This window comes from Loxodonta africana, chromosome 12, assembly GCF_030014295.1.
Source record: "Loxodonta africana isolate mLoxAfr1 chromosome 12, mLoxAfr1.hap2, whole genome shotgun sequence".
In the NCBI taxonomy this organism is placed as follows: Eukaryota; Metazoa; Chordata; class Mammalia; order Proboscidea; family Elephantidae; genus Loxodonta; species Loxodonta africana.
The window spans coordinates 89,635,063-89,654,017 of NC_087353.1; the positions used below are offsets into that span (position 1 = coordinate 89,635,063).

At 45.4% G+C, this 18,955-nt stretch overlaps 1 protein-coding gene and 1 long non-coding RNA gene across 10 annotated transcripts in view; both read left to right on the forward strand.

The window, feature by feature from the left end:
- LOC135233004 (uncharacterized) overlaps positions 1–16,080 on the forward strand; it is a 77,130-nt gene extending 61,050 nt beyond the window's left edge. Inside the window, exon 2 of the long non-coding RNA XR_010323678.1 lies at positions 1–16,080. This exon is cut by the window's left edge and continues 27,140 nt beyond it. This is a non-coding gene — a long non-coding RNA (uncharacterized LOC135233004).
- Positions 1–18,955, forward strand: part of CUX1 (cut like homeobox 1) — a 458,571-nt gene that overhangs the window by 169,762 nt on the left and 269,854 nt on the right. The gene's annotated exons all lie outside the window — the stretch shown is intronic.

Sequence of the window (18,955 nt, forward strand, 5' to 3'; positions counted from 1 at the left end):
TCTTTTTGGGTAGATTTATCACAGGTTTGCTTTAAGGAGCAAGCATTTGTCCCTGCTTTGAAGCGCTTACTTACAAATCAACTGTTTTTACAGAATAAGCTGAAGTTTGAGACATCAGTATTTATTCTTTAGTTATGTCAATGGAGAGATGTGATTGATTGACAAAAACCTGACTGAAAAGGCTATTCAGAGAACTGTCTCATAAAACAAGATACGACCATGTGTGGTTGCAACTCAGGTAACTGCCTTGAGCTCTTGCCAGAGGGAGGGCGCGTTTGGCTTGGTTTCCTTCTCTCTCTCGTGGATGACTGTGGGATTTTGTGCAGGCCTCTTGCTTCATGGCATGTTCCACCCTGTGTTTTCCCAAAGATTTTTCCCTTTGGATCTCTCTGTAGAGGTTAGGGCCTTCCACTCTTATCTTGCTCTTCCTAGCACAGAGCAGAACCCCGGTGGTGGTCTCCCATGGGCGGAGGCTGGCAGAGCTGATCCCAGGCCACAGACCTTAGAGAGCCCCCTATTGGCTGGAGGCAGCAATGAGGTCTGCAGGTCTCCTTGAGTGCTGTTTTGAAGCATGCGCCCCGTCTGTAAAATCATCACTTGGTTTTTCCAAGCTTCCCAGAAAATGAGCGCTGTCTAGATCACTGAGCACCTTGCGGGCTAATCCTGACATCTCCACTTAACAGCATTTGCATCATAAACGCCCAAGGTCTGCCTTCCTTTCTTTCACTCCTTTGAAGGGAGTCTTAGCTACTGCTTCTTAAGGTATTCTTCTAGCTAAAGATGGCCCTCTGATCCTGAGAGGGAGGGTCTGTGTCCCCGACCCCTACCCCACCTCACCTAACAGCTGGTGCAGGGTTCCCCAGACCAAATGGGCTGCCACTGTCATGCATCTCCCTGTTGCTTCAGGCACACTCCAGTTTGGGGTGACTTGAGGGAAGCTGAAGGGCTGTTGTGTTGTCAGAATATCCTCATTGTTGTCTTGTAAATAAACGCTATCATAATAAAAGGAGGTTACTTCTCGTATGCCTCAAAAGTGGACCGACTACTGTACCAGCCTTATTCTTGCAAATAATAACAGTCATGTGCTTTATTGGAAAGCTGCTTGGAATTGGAGGAAATCCAGGAGTCGTTTCTGAGCTTGTGGTGGAAAGGGGCTGTTGCCCAGTGGACAAAGCCCTGGCCTCCCTGGAGTGAGGCCTGGGTTCCAGTCCTAGCCCCACCCCTTCCTAATCTGGTGGCCCGAGACTTTTTAAGCTTCGGTTTCCTCATCCTCAAAATGACATATTTGCCGACCTCATAGGCTGTTATGAACGCTAATTAAGATGGATTCGTGAGGTATGGGGTAACCAAGATGTCACGTAAACGTAAATGGCAATCCCAGTTTTGGAAATGACTTAGGATTTTACATGTCGCACTTCTTGAGTTGCTCAGAGGCCTCAGTGTTTCTTTGTATAAGAAGTTTAGTTTCTCTTGGTTTCCTAAAATAGCATGGTTCAATCCTCTGTCTCCCTTCAGCATATCTGAATGTGGAGACAGAATGATTTTCCCAATGGCACAACGTCGACTGAGTGAGCTCTGTTCAGGCGGCTGTGTTTTAGCATAGGGCCCCAGCCAGGTGGGAACTGACTGAGACGGAGAGGTTATCCTGATGGGAGGGGAGGGTGGGGGGCAGGATTAGATCACAGGTCATCGATTTGGCAGTTGAGCGACTCCCCCGCCCCCCATGTACAGACTGGGAAGGAATGTCAGGTTTCAATATTTATGAGAAGAGAAAATAAATTTTGGTGACAAATCAATTCATAAATAATCACAAACAACAATAAACTTTCATTCCGAAAGTGTTCTGAGCTTTAAAAAATGTATATTCGTAACCCGCATCTAATTTGATGTTCAGGGCAACCTTTTAGCTGCAAATGGTCACACAGGCAGAGAGAGATGGGGCTGAGGCCCAGATTCTGCTCTGTGTTCCACATGACCTGATTTCCTGGATAGGAGGCAGCACACATCCTCTGCACATGGACACACACCTGAGAATGTAGGAATGGCGGGATGAAGAAAAAGGAGATGAAATGGGTGGGATAGAGGGTAGAATAGATCCGGCCCACCAACTTCCTCTGAAGAGGCTAGATACTAAATATTTTAGGCTTACCAGCCCAGAGGCAAAATCAGGATATTATGTAGAACTTACATAACCGTTTAAAAATGTAAAAGCCATTCTTAGCTTGTGGTCCATAAAAGTGGAGGCAGTGGGCTGGCTTCAGCCCACTGGCTGCGGTATCCCGACCCCTGGAGTAAATAGTTGGCTACTTTCTGCGGGCAGAATTTTGCAGTGCTGTGCACCTGTGCACACCTCCTTTGGCCTGCTGCTGAAGGCTCCCAGTAATAAGTCACCGGGAGCTGGTGGAGTTTCACAATGTCTTAGAGTTGGCTCTTGATAGAGTCAGAGGGGACTCCCAGGAAAACTCTCAAGGCTGTATTTAAAAAATCTTCCAGGGATCCTTTTCCAGTGCAGACTAAGGTCATTGTTCTCCACACACAAAGCCTAACCACTCTGCAGGTGTGCTGAGCCCCGGAGCCCCAGGTCCCTCATCCTGTATCCAGTTTGCAGGCCTTCCAGGAAGAGGGAGTTTTTGGACCATTGGAAGGTCCTGCCTGCTCTCGCCTTCCAGGTCCCATGAGCGCTAAGCTCAGTGCTGCCCATCCCTGTGGCTCAGAGAAGCAGTGACCAGCCCAGGTCCGGCTCCCGTGTGCTGCCCTCAGCTGTGGAACCACCTTTGTGTCTAGCAGCAGTCCAAGCAAGGCCCGAGTCTGGCTTTTCTGCCTGTGTTGTTCCAAAACTCCACTCACAGGTCCTGGCCTTTCTTTCCGCACTGCCCACTGTGAACTCCAACTCACCTCCTGGCAGCCACAGGCAGCACATACATCATGTTGCCTTCTAGAAGAATCACGTCCCTTCTGGAACCGGCCCCTAAAGCTACACACGGTATAGCTTGTATCAGCCGTTTTCCTGAAGTATAGCAGCTCCACGGAGTCCCAAGGCGGTGCTCCAAACTCTTTGCCCCAAAGAGAAAAGTGACGAGGACTGGCTGGGCATGTATATGAGCTTAGCCAGAGTAATTGGTTTGTTCCCGGAGATGATGGCGATCAGCTTGAAAAGATGAGGCCACAGGAGTTTAAGAAAAGATGAGGCCACAGGAGTTTAAGAAAAGATGAGGCCACAGGAGTTTAAGTCGATTTTTACTAGTTGCAGACGTAGGGAGAAGTAATAACCCAGGTTCTGGGGTGGAGCTACAGCCGTTTAGAAAGAAACCACCTTTTTGGTTTCAGATTCAACCTGTGAATGAAGAAAAAAGATACTTGCAGGGGTTAACTGGCATGTAATTTGGTCTCCTTTGGTTTGGACTGGGCATTGGAGGCTCAACTTGGTAACTCGTTTGTTAATGTCCAGGCTGTTGTCTGGTTACCACCGAAGCAGGGAGTCTCTTGATTGCACACTGCATTCTTCCATGTGGAAGAACCCTGGATTGCTGGTACCTACCAGAATCTAGGTAAAATGGATTTCTTTCAGGGCAAATAAAGTAGTTTTAGGCTCAGTAAATGGGTTGGGCCTTTATTTAGAGCGAGATGTGTTTAGCAGGAGTGGAATAAAACCATTTATTTGCTTCATCAGATTATGTATTACTGCATCTACCACGGCGAGGAACCCCTGTGTGCTGGGGGTCCAAGAGGAAGAAGGAGCAGCCCCTGCCCTTCCACAGTATAAAGTAGAGTGCGGTGGGAAGCCTTCCTTTTCCAGATTTTCCGTTTGGAAATACATTTCCTTTAGATTTTGTCGTCACCACCTCAGTTGCTCCCCGTGAGCTTCCTTGGGATCCACCTATCTCTGCCACTAGCCCTTCCAGAGCAACAGACTCTACTCACTGTGCCTTGTTGCTCCTGCCGTCTTCACTGTTTGCCCTCTGACTTTTAACCCTCTGCTCTCTCTAAGGTTATACCACTCATCAAAGCCTTTGGCTTTTTCCTAAGCCTTGTCCTTTGTCCCCTTCAGCATTTGAAACTTTTCTGTGGTCTGTCTCCTCCTTCTGCAACTCCTCTGTCCCTCTCCTACTAAGTGGAAAGTTCCCCCAGGGCCTTGGCTGCAGGCCCTTCACCTTACACACCTTACACCCTCGGCTCCGGCAGACTCCAGCCCCTCATTCTTCTGGATCATGACTTCCTACCTGGAAGTCCTGCTGGTTCCTCGGTATTTCCAAAAGTGGATCCCTCCTTGTCTTCACCACCCACAGACCTGTTCCCACCCTATGTTCCTCACGGCCATGTGAAAGGCTCTGAACGCTCAGCACAGACTTCACTTGCAGCTTCTCTTTTTCCTCCTCACATCCCTCAGTGGCTAAGTCCTATTTAGTTTAATTCTGGAGAACATTTTCCCTCTTACTCTGCATTGCTGCTACCCCGTTTCTGGTGTTACTGCATTTTGCCGAGACTGTTATTTCACTGAACTCTTCACCCCAGGCTTTCCCTCTTGGCCTGGCCTGTAAACTACTCTCAGATGAATCTCCCAAAAGCAGATCCCCAGTCTGGTTCCTGCAGCCGCTTAACATGATTGGTGGCTTTTCATCACCTCCTGGACCACACCTGGGCTCCCTGAGTGGCCCTGATGGCCCTCCAGACCTGACTCCACTGGCCTTGCCAGTTCTTTCTTGTACATGCCTTTAGCTCGCTTCTTTCTTCCCTTTGCTTCTACTGTTATTTCTTCCTAGAAAGCTCTCCCTGTCTACTCCCCCTCCTTCTGTGTCCAGACCCTGTCCTGCTCACGTGCCCCCTCCTCCTCAAGTCCTTCCTTGATCCAGGGGTGTGCTCTCCATGGGCCTGCTTCCTGTTTCATCTGTACCTTTCTTTGGCACTTTTCGTGTCTTACCTTGTATTGTATTTGTTCACATGTCCTTATTCTCCTTGTGTGCTCATCTCTACTCTCTGTGGGGATTAGGGTGTGAGGTGCTCAGTCACCATTTGAATGGACACATGAATGACAGTTCTCACTCTGTTCTGCTCTGCTATTACCTTCGATGCCTGGGAGCAAGGCCTGTTTCGTTACCTTGAGTAGAACAAGACATACAAAGGATCTTAACAGTTAGCAAATATCAAATTGCAGATTTAAGGTGAACAAAAACAATTTTCAGGAGGAAAGACTAAGATACGGGGGCATTCATGGTGACTTAGGACCTTCCCCCGGCAGGCTCTTTAGCAGAAATCTTTCCCCCAGCAGACACAGGAACTCCCGAAGCATGTCACATTTATACTGGGCCCTTGCTCATACGGCTCAGGCTCACCAGAGGTCAGGGTGCGCCAGCAGGTCTGAGTAAGGAATCAGAGTCATAGATACAAAGACTTGGCTGCCAACAGCGGCAGCTTCGGATGAAATGTGGCTTAGGAGTCAGCATGGCACAGCAGCCATGGCGCCAGCCCGCCCCTGGGTTTTCATTATAGACAAATGGCCTTAGGTCAGACACCCAACCTCTCTGAGCCCCAGGTCTCCTGTTTATGCAATAGGGGTAATTCCACATACCTGAAGGGCTGCTGTGACGCATAAACAGGTCACATAATCAAGGGCTGTCATGATGCTGCCACCTAGAAGGGCCTCTGTGAATGGCAGGCCCAGAGCTCCTGCCAGGACGTGGCAGGGCACAACTTGCCCTGGCAACCCCACCAGAGTACATGCTAAGAAAAGGCTATGCAGGGGCAGCAGAGCACTTAAGGTCTGAGAAGGTGAAGGCATTGCACAGTCCAGGTTCATGAGCCCGGCCTCTCTGTACACGTGAAATGATTCAGGCACATCAAGGCCCAGTCCAGGTCTTGAACCTGAACCTTCCGCCCTTGTCCCTCCCCCTCTTCTCTTTCCCTGCAGGATCTTTCTACTTCTCAAGAGTAGGGAGTAGGGGACAGATTGGCCTACTGCCTTGGACTTCTTTATCTCTAGCGTATGTTTCTGTAAATTTAAACTTTCTCAGTTGGGTAAAAGCTTTAGAATTACTAAAATTCCTTTTGTGTTGCCTAATGTTCTTGCCATTTAAAAGATTAACAGGCATAATTTCAGGGAGCCTGCATGAATGGCATGTCTCGTTTAGCTTAATCTCTCTTTGGTACATGTTAAAACATATACAGAGAGCGTCTCTAGCGCACACAGGGAGCCTGAAAATGAAAGGTCACTCTGATCCAATCTCTCAGAACAGTGGACTTACTATAAAACAAAAACACGAAGTGAGCAGCTTACCTTGCTGACAAGTGCTATAGCCCAGATGTAAAAATGCAAGGTGCCCAAAGGATGGGGGTATGAAGTCATTTCCAGGACGTTCAGGAGAAGGCAGGCAAGTCACGCTGGAGGAAACCAGTGACGTTTTAACAAACCTTTCCTGGCCACAAAACAGCAGGCAGAGATCGCCTCTGGAAGTTTTTGTTTGGAAAAAGCCTTCTCTGCCGAGTTCTAAGACACCATGTGTCACAATTGTTGGCAGAGAGACAGAGTGGGGTTATTGGAGACTGCACTGGCTAACCTGAAGTCAGCAGCATCTACTGAGCATGCTGGCAGCCAGTGACTACAATGCTCGCTATTTAGACTGTCTGACTACCTACCTGTGACTAAAGAACGCCTTGCAGACCAAATCGGTAAAAGACTGAATAGTGCATATGTAAGGGGGGATAACATTGTGGTCATCGTTGTCATTGTCACAACTGCATTGAACACCAGCTGTGTTTATTCATTCAATCAAAAATGTTTACTATATAAAGAAAAAGTTCTACATTCTACTTTGATGAACAGCGTCTGGGGTCTTAAAAGCCTGTGAGCGGCCATCTAAGATATTCCACTGGGCTCACCCCTTTGGGAACAAGGGAGAATAAAGAAAACTAAAGACGCAAGGTAAAGATTAATCTAACAAACTAACGAACCCCAACTACCATGGCCTCCACCAGACTGAGTCCAGTATATCTAGATGGTGTCCAGTTACCACCACTGACTGCTCTGACAGGGATCACAGTAGAGGGTCCCAAACAGAGCTAGAGAAAAGCGTAGAACAAAATTCTAACTCAAAAAAAGGCCAGACTTACTGGCATGACAGAGACTGGAGAGACCCCAAGAGTATGGCACCCGGAAACCCTTTAGCTCAGTGATGAAGTCACTCCTGAGGTTCACCCTTCATCCCAAAATTAGACAGGCCCATAAAACAAAAGGAGACTAAAGGGGCACACCAGCCCAGGGGCAAGGATGAGAAGGCAGGAGGGGCCAGGAAGGCTGGTAATAGGGAACCCAAGGTCAAGAAGGGACAGTGTTGACATGTCATGGGGTTGTTACCCAGTGTCATAAAACAATATATGTACTATTTAATGAGCAGCTGGTTTGTTCTGTAAACCTTCATGTAAAGTACAATTAAAAAAAAAATTTCCAGGATGCCTGCTATGTGCCGAACACTGCTGATCATGCACAAAGGGCCTTAGAAGGCAAGTAACATCGTTCCTACCTAACGGAGAGGAAACTGAGGTGCAGAAAAGTGACAGTTAAATAAGTAGCCTAACTTCACACAGCTTCCAAGTGGTAGAGCTGGGATCCAAACTCAGGTCAGTTTGAATTTTTCTATAAGAATGACTTGCACATATACTGACATAAGAGAGATTCACAGAATGAGCCATGCGTAGTATTTCCTGGATCAAATCTATTCATGTAGTATGTATGCCGGGTGTCTGTATACATCCAGGAGCCTTGGTGGCGCAGTGGTTAAGAGTTCAGTTGCTAACCAAAAGGTTGGATTTGGAATCCACCAGCTGCTCCTTGGAAATCCTATGGGGCGGTTCTGCTCTGTCCTGTAGGGCTGCTGTGAGTCAAATAAACTCAGCCACAACAGATTCGGTTTGGGTTATACATAACCGTGTTTAAATGATAACAGTGTCCAAAGAGATTCAGTTAAGTACTGCTGGAGCCGGGAGGGAGGGGTGGATGCTGGCGTTTGGCTGATCTGAGGACCACTCCAGAAGATGCCAAGCATCCTCTGTTGGTTTACATTGCAGCGGCCCAAAGCGTGTATTGTGTTTTAATTGATCAAAATTGACTTCGCTGACGTTTCTCTCAAGTGGATTTTTTTGTTTGGAAAAAGCCCTTTTTGGGTATATTTTTTCTTAGTATGTCCATGCTGCCATTTATTTTCGCAGCATTCCTACCAAATAGGAGGGATCAGATAAGAGCCTCATGTTTACAGAGAAAGAATTGGGAAGAGGGCGATGTATCAAATCACTGTCAAGTCTAGTACTTTAACTGCAGGGACGTTTGATGATGGCAGTGTTCTGATTTCTTGATATCTCCACCTATTCCTCTAAAGTTTTGTTTCCAAGACCACCAAGAAATGCAATTCTGGTCAGGTTTGCTCTTCTCTTAGGATAGCATTTTGCGACAAAGACTGCCTCTCCTGCCTGTGTTGGTTAACTCCCTCTGTGTAGAAAGACTACCGTGCAGGGGTACCTAGCCAGGGCAGGGCACTGAAGTATGCCTCTTCCCTTTTTGGGGGGAATTTTTGTTATTTTGCCTAGATATTTGAGTTTTTTTTTTTAATTATTATTTTTATTTTTAAATATTCAGAACACTTTGGACTCTAGAAAAGATTTTCCTAAAGACCCGTTGCAATTAATAGTGACCCTATAGACAGAGTAGAGCTGCCCCAAAGGGTTTCCAAGGGCGGCTGGTAGATTCGAACTGCGATCTTTTGGTTAGCAGCTGAGCTCTTAACCGCTGCACCACCAGGGCTCTTTTCCTAAAAAGGATTCTAAAAAAAAATTTTACCAAATAAGTTTTTAGCATGGGCTGCAATATTGTTGATTTCATATTTGTTTTTACAAATGGGCCTCCCAGTTGTCCTCCAAATACGTATGAACATTTTCAGCAGACACCCTGTTGTTCGCATATTCAGGAGGAGCACCTGATGGCATCGCGTGTCTTAGGTTATTGGGCATATCTGGAGTTGGTAATTTGAGTCTCAGGTTGGACGGCAGAGTGTTTGAACCATATAGTATGCAGCCATTTCTCTGCACTTCTGTGGACCTTCAGCATCTCTTTAAAGGTTATATCTGAAGAGTTCAGATTTGTCACTTGGAGTAACATGGAAATAAAAGCAGAAGATAGAGTGGTTACTGCATTTTGCCCTGCTTTTTCCCTGGCTGGACTTCCTTAAGGTGCAGGTAGTTGACTTTTCCAGAACGGATGGGCTCCTGCCTGCCTCATGCAGCCCCCTGCGTGGTCCTCCCAGCCATCCACCCACCCTGCCCTGTGCCCAGTGGCCTCACTGCTCCTTTAGCACAGCCTAGCTGTCCCTGCTTTTGTGCCATTCCCTTTCCAGACTACATTCTACTTTTTCCTCAGAGCCCCGCTAGTCTTACCTCCCCCTCAGCACCACCACTCCACACCAAAGCCACCTTTAGAACCCTGGAGCACTCTGTCTTTCTTTCTGCTCTGTTCTCATCCCACTCAGTGTCCTCCGTGGTGGGGACTCCTGAGGCAGACCTGGGGCTCTTCATCTTTGCATCTTTGTAGGGTTTGGTTCTCAGGACACATCTGATGAATGAATGAGTGAATGAATGAATGAATGCAATAAGCACTACTCAAGAGACCTCTTAAGCAGTCATGGAATTTCCTAGCAGTTGGCTTTTAGAAGACTGAAAAATATTTTGGTATTTGTCTCTTTAAGGAATATATATGTGCCAGTCAATACCAAGTGCTATTTTTCAGGGGGTTCCTGAATGGGTGATGGATGAGAAACATGATTCCTTGGGGGTGAAAACTTGTTCAGGTTAAATTCCTATAGAAATCCTTATGGCCTTGAGTTGTTCTTCTAAGATGTAGCAAGAATGTAAATAGCTAGCTACTTTGACCTCCCTCAGATATTTACCGATGTAAACATTCTGTCCTCATACTGAAAAAAAAAATTACCGAAGGGGGGAAAAAAAACAGCCCAGGGTTATGAGCGCCAGCACTGTCATTGGGTGCGCTGTCTGTGTGGCTAAGTTGTACATCAAGGGACACGTTTAAGAAAGGCAACAAGGTAAGAAAAACGCTAAAGCTGAAGTTGAGGTGATTGGAAAGAAATAGATCTATATTTGCCATATATGGTAATAAAAGAAAAGTCTGTGCAAATGCTCTCGACATTTATGGACTTCTCCATGATTCATCTAGCAAGGCCAATAACTCCAGCCAAGAGATATAGAATTTGTTAAACTGTATCTCTTTCCTGAATTGTTCCCGCTAGAAAGAAGCCATGCTTGTGTATTCAAAAGAAATTCCAGTCCTACGTAAAAGTTAGTCTTTGGTAACAGGCTTGAGAAGGATTGCCACAGAATTCCAGACGTACTTCACGGCCATTTGTTTACCAAAACCTGCAGTACCCCTCTGTGTTAGCAGTTCCCTGCAGACCCAGGTTGACGTGCTGATGGATTTTCTGTAGCTGCGTGCACTTCTCCCATGCCAGAAATAGAAGGGTCTGTGCTTTTTCGGCTGATTTACTCATATACAAACTCTTCTCATTTTAATCTGTTATTGAGTTAAGTGACATTTGTGGCTCCATTTCTAGGGGCTGGGTAAAAAATGAGCACCCAGCCCTGCGTTTCCTTCACCTAGCAGGTTCTGAGCTGTGTCTGGCTCTTGCCGTCCCTGCTCCCTGGCATTCCTCTTGACACCAGGCCCAGGAGAGCCAACTTGTATGGGCTTCACAGGGGGCTGCTGCTGGAAGTGCCTTTAGAGGCTACATTTATGGCATCCCAGAGAGCACACCGGGAGAACACTCGCCGCTCACTCCCGCCGCTCAGCGCCTATTTCCCACCCTGGTGTCCTGTGAAATGGGCTAGTAAGGAAAGGGCACGCATGTGTAGGAGCTGAGCAAGTGGGGTATCCAAATCAACATCAGACGACTTCTTTTTAGATGTACTCTTTGAGCTAAGAAGACAAAATCGAGTGAAAGTCATGGAGTCAAATGTCTTTTGGATGTTGAGGGCAGAACATAAGCAGCAGCCAATGCAACTCAGCTTTCCTTCCATCCCTTTCCTGGTGTTAGAAACGTCATTTCCCTGATCTCTGGGCTCTCTGAATGGTGTGACCTGCTGGATAATATTGGAGGAAACTAAGGAGGCACTTCTTTGGGGCCCTCAAATTGATTTTCTTTGATTGAGTAAAGCTGGAGCCCCTTCTTAGCAGCATGCCCGTCCGTCACTGGGGATGCCGAAGCGGAGATGGGCCATAAAGTCTACAGAAGCCTTTGTTTGCCCTGGCAACCTTTGCTTATCTTTACTTGCTATGATGAGGTAGGAGTCCACCCGGAAGCCTCTGAGTCTTGCTTCAGAGATTTAAATCCGCTGGTTGCCCACTGAGCCACATATGTTCCATGGACTTGGTTTCTACCCATCTGGTATAAATAATTCTGTTTAGAAATTGAGAAATTATGGTCTGTATTTTATATGCCAGTGGCTCTGTAGTATTTTCTAAGAAAAGGCGATGCACGTGAAAAATACAAGGTCCCTGTTTGGGTCACACACCTGTGGAGCTTTCTGGCTATGTGTGGCTCTCTAGGCGCCTTGCCCTGCTCTGAAGAGTAGAACCTTGTCCGTGAAAGGTCCTGCCTTTCTTTCCACTGGTGTGTTAGTGAGCGTCTGAATAAACATTTGCAGTGCACTCTGTCTCTGCAAGTAGATTTTCCCATCGTTTATTATCTGAGGAGCTCTGTGAAAAAAAACTAGTAAATATTAATAAACAGTGTGAGCAGATGACTAAGCTTCGATGAAGGTATATCTCTTCTATGCGGCTTAATTTTGGGTAAGCTGATGTTGTTAGGTGCCGATGAGTCGGTTCCGACTCATAGCGACCCCACGTATGACCGAACGAAACAGTGCCTGGTCCTGCACCATCCTCACAGTCTTCGTTACGCTTGAGCCCATGATTGCAGCCACTGTGTCAATCCATCTCGTCAGGGGTCTTCTACTTGTTCCCTGACCCTCTTCCTCACCAAGCATGATGTTCTTCTCCAGGGACTGGTCCCTCCTGATAACATGTCTTAAGTACATGAGCTGAAATCTCACCATCCTTGCTTCCAAGGAGCACTCTGGCTGTATTTCTTCCAGGGTAGACTTGTTCGTTCTTCTGGCGGTCCGTGATATATTCCGTATATAAGCCCTGGCAAGCTTTTCAGTTATGTAAGCTAGTTGCACACAAACGGTGAATAAATTTGAAGGCATTTAGGTGGGGAACCAAAGAAAACTAAGACCAGAACTGGGAAGGAAAATAATTGCAGTCTGATTTTAAATCGTGTATGTCTCCTTGGTGAAATCTTTTATTTGTTTTGTGATTTGCCTGCTGAGTCATCAGCGTCATATCCACACACTGGGGGCTGTGCCTGGCCCTTTGGTGTTAGTTTGAGATGGTATCTTAAATCTCCCCAATATTCCCTGAGATCTGTGACTCCATCCTCTCATCATAAAAAGAATGAGCATTCCTTATAGAAATTTGTGAAATACATACAGCGTAAAGAAGGAGCCAAGAATCATCTGTGATCTTAGATGTAACTGTTGAACATGTTGCTTTCGACCTTTCTCATTGTTTTTGTTCGTAAACATTATATATTTTAAAACAATTAAGATTGTGCCGTACATGTGATTTCATAGCAAGATTTTCCTTCAACATTAGTATTTTATCTAAGCAAATAGATAAAGCATATGATGGGCCAGGAGATTTCCTGCTGACACTTACTATAAAATAATTTCCCCTGGAGGAAATATGTGCAGAGCATAGCCGTGCATTAGCAGGTACAGTGTGTCTTTTCTTTTGGGTCATTCACAAACCAAAACAGTGCCTGGCCCTGGGTCTTGTTGCACACACGGACTGCCAGGAGAACAAACAAGCCTGTCTTGGAAGAAATATAGCCAGAGTGCTCCTTGGAAGCAAGGATGGTGATTATTTTTAATGGATAAACTTCTAGAAGTACAGGTACTAAGTTGAAAGATTAATCTGCATTCTGATATTAAATGCGGAAACCCTGATGGCCTAGTGGTTAAGAACTATGGCTGCAGCTCAAACCCACCAGGCGCTCCTTGGAAACTCTGTGGGGCGGTTCTACTCTGTCCCATAGGGTAGCTATGGGTTGGAATTGACTCGATGACGATGGCTTTGGTTTTTGGTTTTAGAGATAACTACTGTTTAACACTGCTGTATTTCTTGCCTTTATTGTCCGTATGCATACATATGTGGATTTGTTCATTTTTACAACATTGAAGTCATACTTCACACACACTGTGCAGTTCGTGACTCCTTTCCTACTTTTTTCCCCACTTAACTTCCCCAGTTAACCCTTACTTATACTCTGGATCTGGGCTTAGACGCCCCTTCCACGGAGGGACCCACATCCCCCTATTCTGGGTCAGGTTGGTCTCTTTGCCGCACGTGGCTCCTCTTCATAGCACTAACCACTCTTGAGTGTTCTCTATGTGAGTGGAGATTTGATTAATTAATGTCTATCACCCCCCACTCTTCAGAAGCCCCATAAGGCACAGGAACCCATAGGTTTTGCTCATGATTGACGTAGTACTTCTGGCAGTACTTGAGTTTACATGCCTGGCCCCTAACTGAAAGGTCAGCAGTTCGAACACACTAGATGCTCCATGGGAGAAAAGACCTTTGGGGATCTACTCATGTAAAAATTTCAGCCTAAGAAACCCTTTGGGGACAGTTGTGTTCTATCATACAGGGTCACTATGAGGCAGAATTGACTCAACAGCACACAACAAATATGCCATTGTATTGCTTTACTAAAATTTATGTGATAGGTAATAAGCAATCTTCTATTGCTGGAGTCTACGTTGTTTATAATTTTTCACTACTTTAAACACGTACTTTGTGTATAAATCTATGCCTACATCTCCGATTATTTTTAATGGATGAAGTTCTAAAAGTCCAAGTACTAAGTTGAAAGGTTAATCTGCATTCTAATGTTAAGTACACCATTTGGCTAAATGTCGGCAGCGTCTGAGATGATCTAGACTAAATTACACATTGGGTATATGTGGCAAAAGTGGCAGTCACACCAGCTGGTTCGTTTCAGAGTCTGAGGACGGAGAGGCGCCGTTAGGGCACATCCCCCATCTAGCATGTGAACCGCCTTTACAGCGGCTCTCGTGTGGGGTTAGCTTGGTGATGAGTCTGGAAGAGTCTGTTCATTCATTCTTTCCAGAGGCTTTCCTTGAGCGTCTCTTCTGGATCTGGCCCTATGAATGGCTCCAGAAACGGAGTTGAGGATTATGTGGCCCCACAGCAGCGGACAAGAAATCTCGGCTGGGTTCATCGTTGTCATTAGGATGTAAGTTCCATGAGGGCAGGGACCTTGATTCTCCCACTCACTGCGTAGTATCTGACACATAGTTAAGTGCTCAAATGGCTTTGAATAAATTAAAATATGAATATAATATGAGGCTTCTATCTTTGAGCAACTGTCTATATCAAAATCTATTGATTTTTGTATACAGTCGTCCCTCAGCATCCACAGGGGATCGATTCCAGGACCCCCCAAGGATACCAAAATCCTTGGATGCTCAAGTCCCTTATATGAAGGGGTGTAGCATTTGCGTATAACCTACACACATCCTCCCATATACTGTAAATCAGATTACTTATAATACCTAATACAATATAAATGCTATGTAAATCGTAGTTCCATCACAGTTGAAGACTTGCTCTGCAAGGTAGCCTTTCCCTTCTGTGAGTTTCTTGAGCTCTCCTGGGAATGCCGATGTTGCCTGGGCATCAGCCGATGCCAGTTTGCTCATGATCTGGAAGTTCTCGAGGCTAACCCGCTGGCCACCCAGAGTCTGGCGGGAAGTCCTTGTGTCCGGTGGTCTGCCCCAGGACATATGGCTCTCAGGACTGGCCAGGGGTGACGTGAGCCCAGCTGATGAGAACCAGCTCTTCCAGTCCCTCCTGGGTGGGAGTCAAAGCCAGAGGTGCTGGTGAGATGAAGGGGAAGGGCTCCTCTCCCCCGGGGCCGCCTACTGTCTCAGCTGCCTCATGGGATGCATACACACGGTCAGAGCGGACAGCCTGTCCTGAAAGAGTGACCAGGAGCAGTTCTCGCCTACAAGACTTAGAAACGTCAGAGCAGCCATTTCTCAAACGTTTTGGCCTTTTAAAATTTATTGAGGACTCCAAAGAGCTTTCGTGTATGTGTGGTGTATCTGTCAACATTGACTGTGTTAGAGATTAAGACTGAGAAGTTTTAAGACACAAGAATACACAAGCACATGTGCCATTAGCTTCAGAGTGATCACAGATAGCTTCTGGAAAGCTCCATTGTACATTCATGAGAGAATGAAAGTGGAAAAGGCAAATAACAAAACTGGTTTTGACCTTACGGAACCTCGAAAGGTCCTGGGCGACCCAGGAGTTGCCAGACCACACTTTGGCTTCGCAGCACTTTGGATTCTCCTGTACCCCTAAGCTGCCACCGCGTATTGTCGTTCTTCCTAGAAAAGGTGGCCTTTGTGTACTTCAAAACTGTCCTTTTCTTTCTTCCATCTTCTTTGCACTACCCTCAGCCTTCATCACCTTATGTCCAAATTTGAGCATCAGCCAAATTTGAGTGTTAGCCAACTTGATAAACCTGCCACTTTCTAACACGTCTTCCTAATGAAGGAACACCACTCACGGTTGCTCAGGAACTCAGAAATCCTCCCTGCTGCCTGGTTCCTCAGGTCTCCCTGCTCTGCCTTCAGGGTGCCCCAGCTGGTGCTCCCCACTCACCACCAGGAAGCCTCCGCTTGACCCCTGCCTACTCCTCATCTTTGCCCCCGCCCCCCTCCGGCACCACAAAGCCAAACCCTACCCATTATGCGGTTTTATTAGGTACAGTGCTGCAGGCACATCCATCAGTATGGGAGCCTTCCTGCCAAGATGCAGAACATGTCTCAAATGGAGCAGAGAAATTTAAATGGGAAGAAATTATAGCATGAGTGAGTTTATCCCTTTCAAGATAATCTTATTTAATAACCAAAAAAAAAAAAAAACCTCACAAAGATGTGCATTTTATCCAGCTACAAAGGCAGCATGGCAGGCTATATATTGTGGTAATTACATGTTTGGGGTTTCATTCCTTCTCCAAACTAGATTTCTATTATTTCAGAAAATCAACCATTGTAGAAAAAGACTATTCACTTATTTCGTTGCTGGGTGGCCCATACACTGTAAAAATAGGTCAAGAACAGTAATCTAAATTGACTGCTGATAAATAATTAATGCTAATGGAATTTTCTCAAATCTGTGAACTAAAATCTTTTAAGAAATTGCCGGGACATACTGTCTGCTGTTGTAGAGAAAGGTATTTTTTATTTAACACTTCAGTTTAAATGCCATTTAAAATTACCGTTTTCTCCCACAAAGACTGGCAGAACGTGTGTTCATCTAGAAACGTAACCAAAAGTCTGATGCTCCATCGATAGCTGTGTGATTCCTCTGCTAATGACGAGATGAGAAGTGAAGGCTTCAGTATCCTGAAACAAAGAGAAGCCTCCATTTCTCCTGCACTGTGTTTTAAACTGAGCTCTGTAGCGGGTGTATCACTCAGTATCTCTTATCTTGTTTTTAAAACTTTGTACTTGGTCTGAGCTCTTGTATACATGCTAGGGGGGATTATAGCTCTCATAAGGGCATCCAAGGAAATCCAGGAGGCATTAATAACAATTTTTCTTTTTAAGATAATTATGATTCTCTTATTGGTGCTACCACTGCCACTACCTTATAAAAATACGCTTGACAGAGATACATACAAGTTCTTTGTAGAAGAAATGGTTTATTAGTAAGAATTATTATAGTCAGTCAGACTACGATATGATGCACTATGTGGGTTTTCCTTGATTAAGAAGGGCAATTCAACCATCGTCAGGGTATTTTAGAACCCTAAAGACAGCCCAATAAAGCATCAGCCACTAGATGCTTTTGGACAGTATGTCTGCAGTATTCTGGCTTTAACATGTAAAAGAGGGGTTATATCCTCATTTCAGCTTGATTAAAAAAAAAGCTATCCATTTGGTTTCCAAAAAATCTCCCATTTGCTATTAAAAAAAAAATTGTTTAGTTTAAACTGCCGCACTTATGTCTAATGTAATGTTATATTGGCAGTGTTTTAATATATTTGTAAACAGTGAACTCAGTTTCTGTAATTAAACTTATTTGCATTAAAATACTTTATACAGAAATTTCTTGATTTAAAAGAAACTATTTTTTTTTTTTTTTTATACCATTCAGCCTGTACGTGTCTAGCGTTTGTATAACGGGGGCAGCGCTGGTTCAGTGGTAGAGCAGATGTCACGCACAATCACCACCCACCTGTCAGTGGAGGCTCCTGTGTTCCTATGATGCTGAACAGGTTTCAGTGCAGCTTCCAGACGAAAACAGACTAGGAAGAAAGACCTGGCAGTCTACTTCGAAAAATCAGCCGATGAAAACCCCATGGATCACAATGGTCCAATCCATAACCAATCTTTAGGACGGTGCAGGACCAGGCACCATTTCATTCCATTGTGAATGAGGTCACTATGAGTCGGGGACTGACTTGACAGCAACTAACGCCAACAAACATCTATATAATCAGGATCTCAGCATTTGTATTATGTACTTTTAAATATCTTTAAAGTTCTTCATTTTAGGGTAGCTGTGTAGATCTCATGGGTGTTTTCAGTGACTGTCATTAGAATTGCATTCCTTTCTTCTTCTCTAGAACTTTGTTCCAACATGACTGGGCAAATGACTTGAATAGACTTTTTTTTTTTTCCTTGCTGTAGCATAAAAAAGTGGTACATCTTAGATTCAGTGCTATAAAATTTAATGAAATATACTATATTGCATAATGATTTTCTTCAAACTTATACCTAAAACATTTTCAAGGAAAAATTTTCTTGCTTTGGGGCCTGAGTGATGAGGGGGAAAGCCAGGGGTTAGTAGATTCATTTGGAGACACTGTGTTCAGTCAGGTGTGTGACATATAACCTCCTTATGTACAAACATTTCCCAGGGTTATATTTTTGCCTGGCCCCTATCAAGGGTTAAACCCGTCCCAACTCTTTACCACCCATAAAAAAAGAAATGCGAACTAAGACCAGGAGAAGAGGAAACACTGGGTAGTATCCCTGAGTTGAGGGAGTTCTGAACTAGAAGCTGACGACAGCTAAACCAGTGAGGTCACCGCTGCTGACACCAGGGATTGGGTCCATGATGACACCAGGGCAGGGCAGTTTGCTGGCAACCCTGTGAGAGTCACAGAGTCAAGCCTTTCAGAAATGACCACTGCCCCCACCTTGCAACGCAGTGTTTTTGGGAAAACCGTGTTGTCACTGAAGGAAAACAGGGCCCCCGCCCCCCGCCATCATCACCACCAGCTCCTTGGTTGCTGCCATAGAGAGTGAGGTCCCATCAAGAATTGCGGCCAGACAGTTGGGAATTTTAAATGTTATCAAAACTGTCCCACAGAAACGCACTGTAAGTTACTGTGAAATAAAAGGCATTATAATTCCTAAAACACCTAGAGACGTCTGGATGGTATAACATTTAAAGCCTAGAGATCATTTTATGGCTTTGAGGATGCATTTGTAATTAATAGCCTTCTTTTGAATAATGACTGTGCTGGAAACTTCATCCACTTGTTCTTTCAAAATGTGTATGATGTCCTGTGAGCCATTCTTTCCCGGACACTGAGGGGGACTGGCTTCGGTGTAGCGGCTCAGGTGGTCACCAGCTCTGAACTTGTGACATGTGACGCCGTGACTCACCTAACTCCCAGCGACAGGGTCTGCCGCCCTGCCCCTGGCATCATGTGTGAGTAGGGGCAGGAGAGAGTTGTGGGGATATTAGGAGCAAAAGGCCCCAAAGAAGGGAACAGAGCCCTCCAAAGACCCC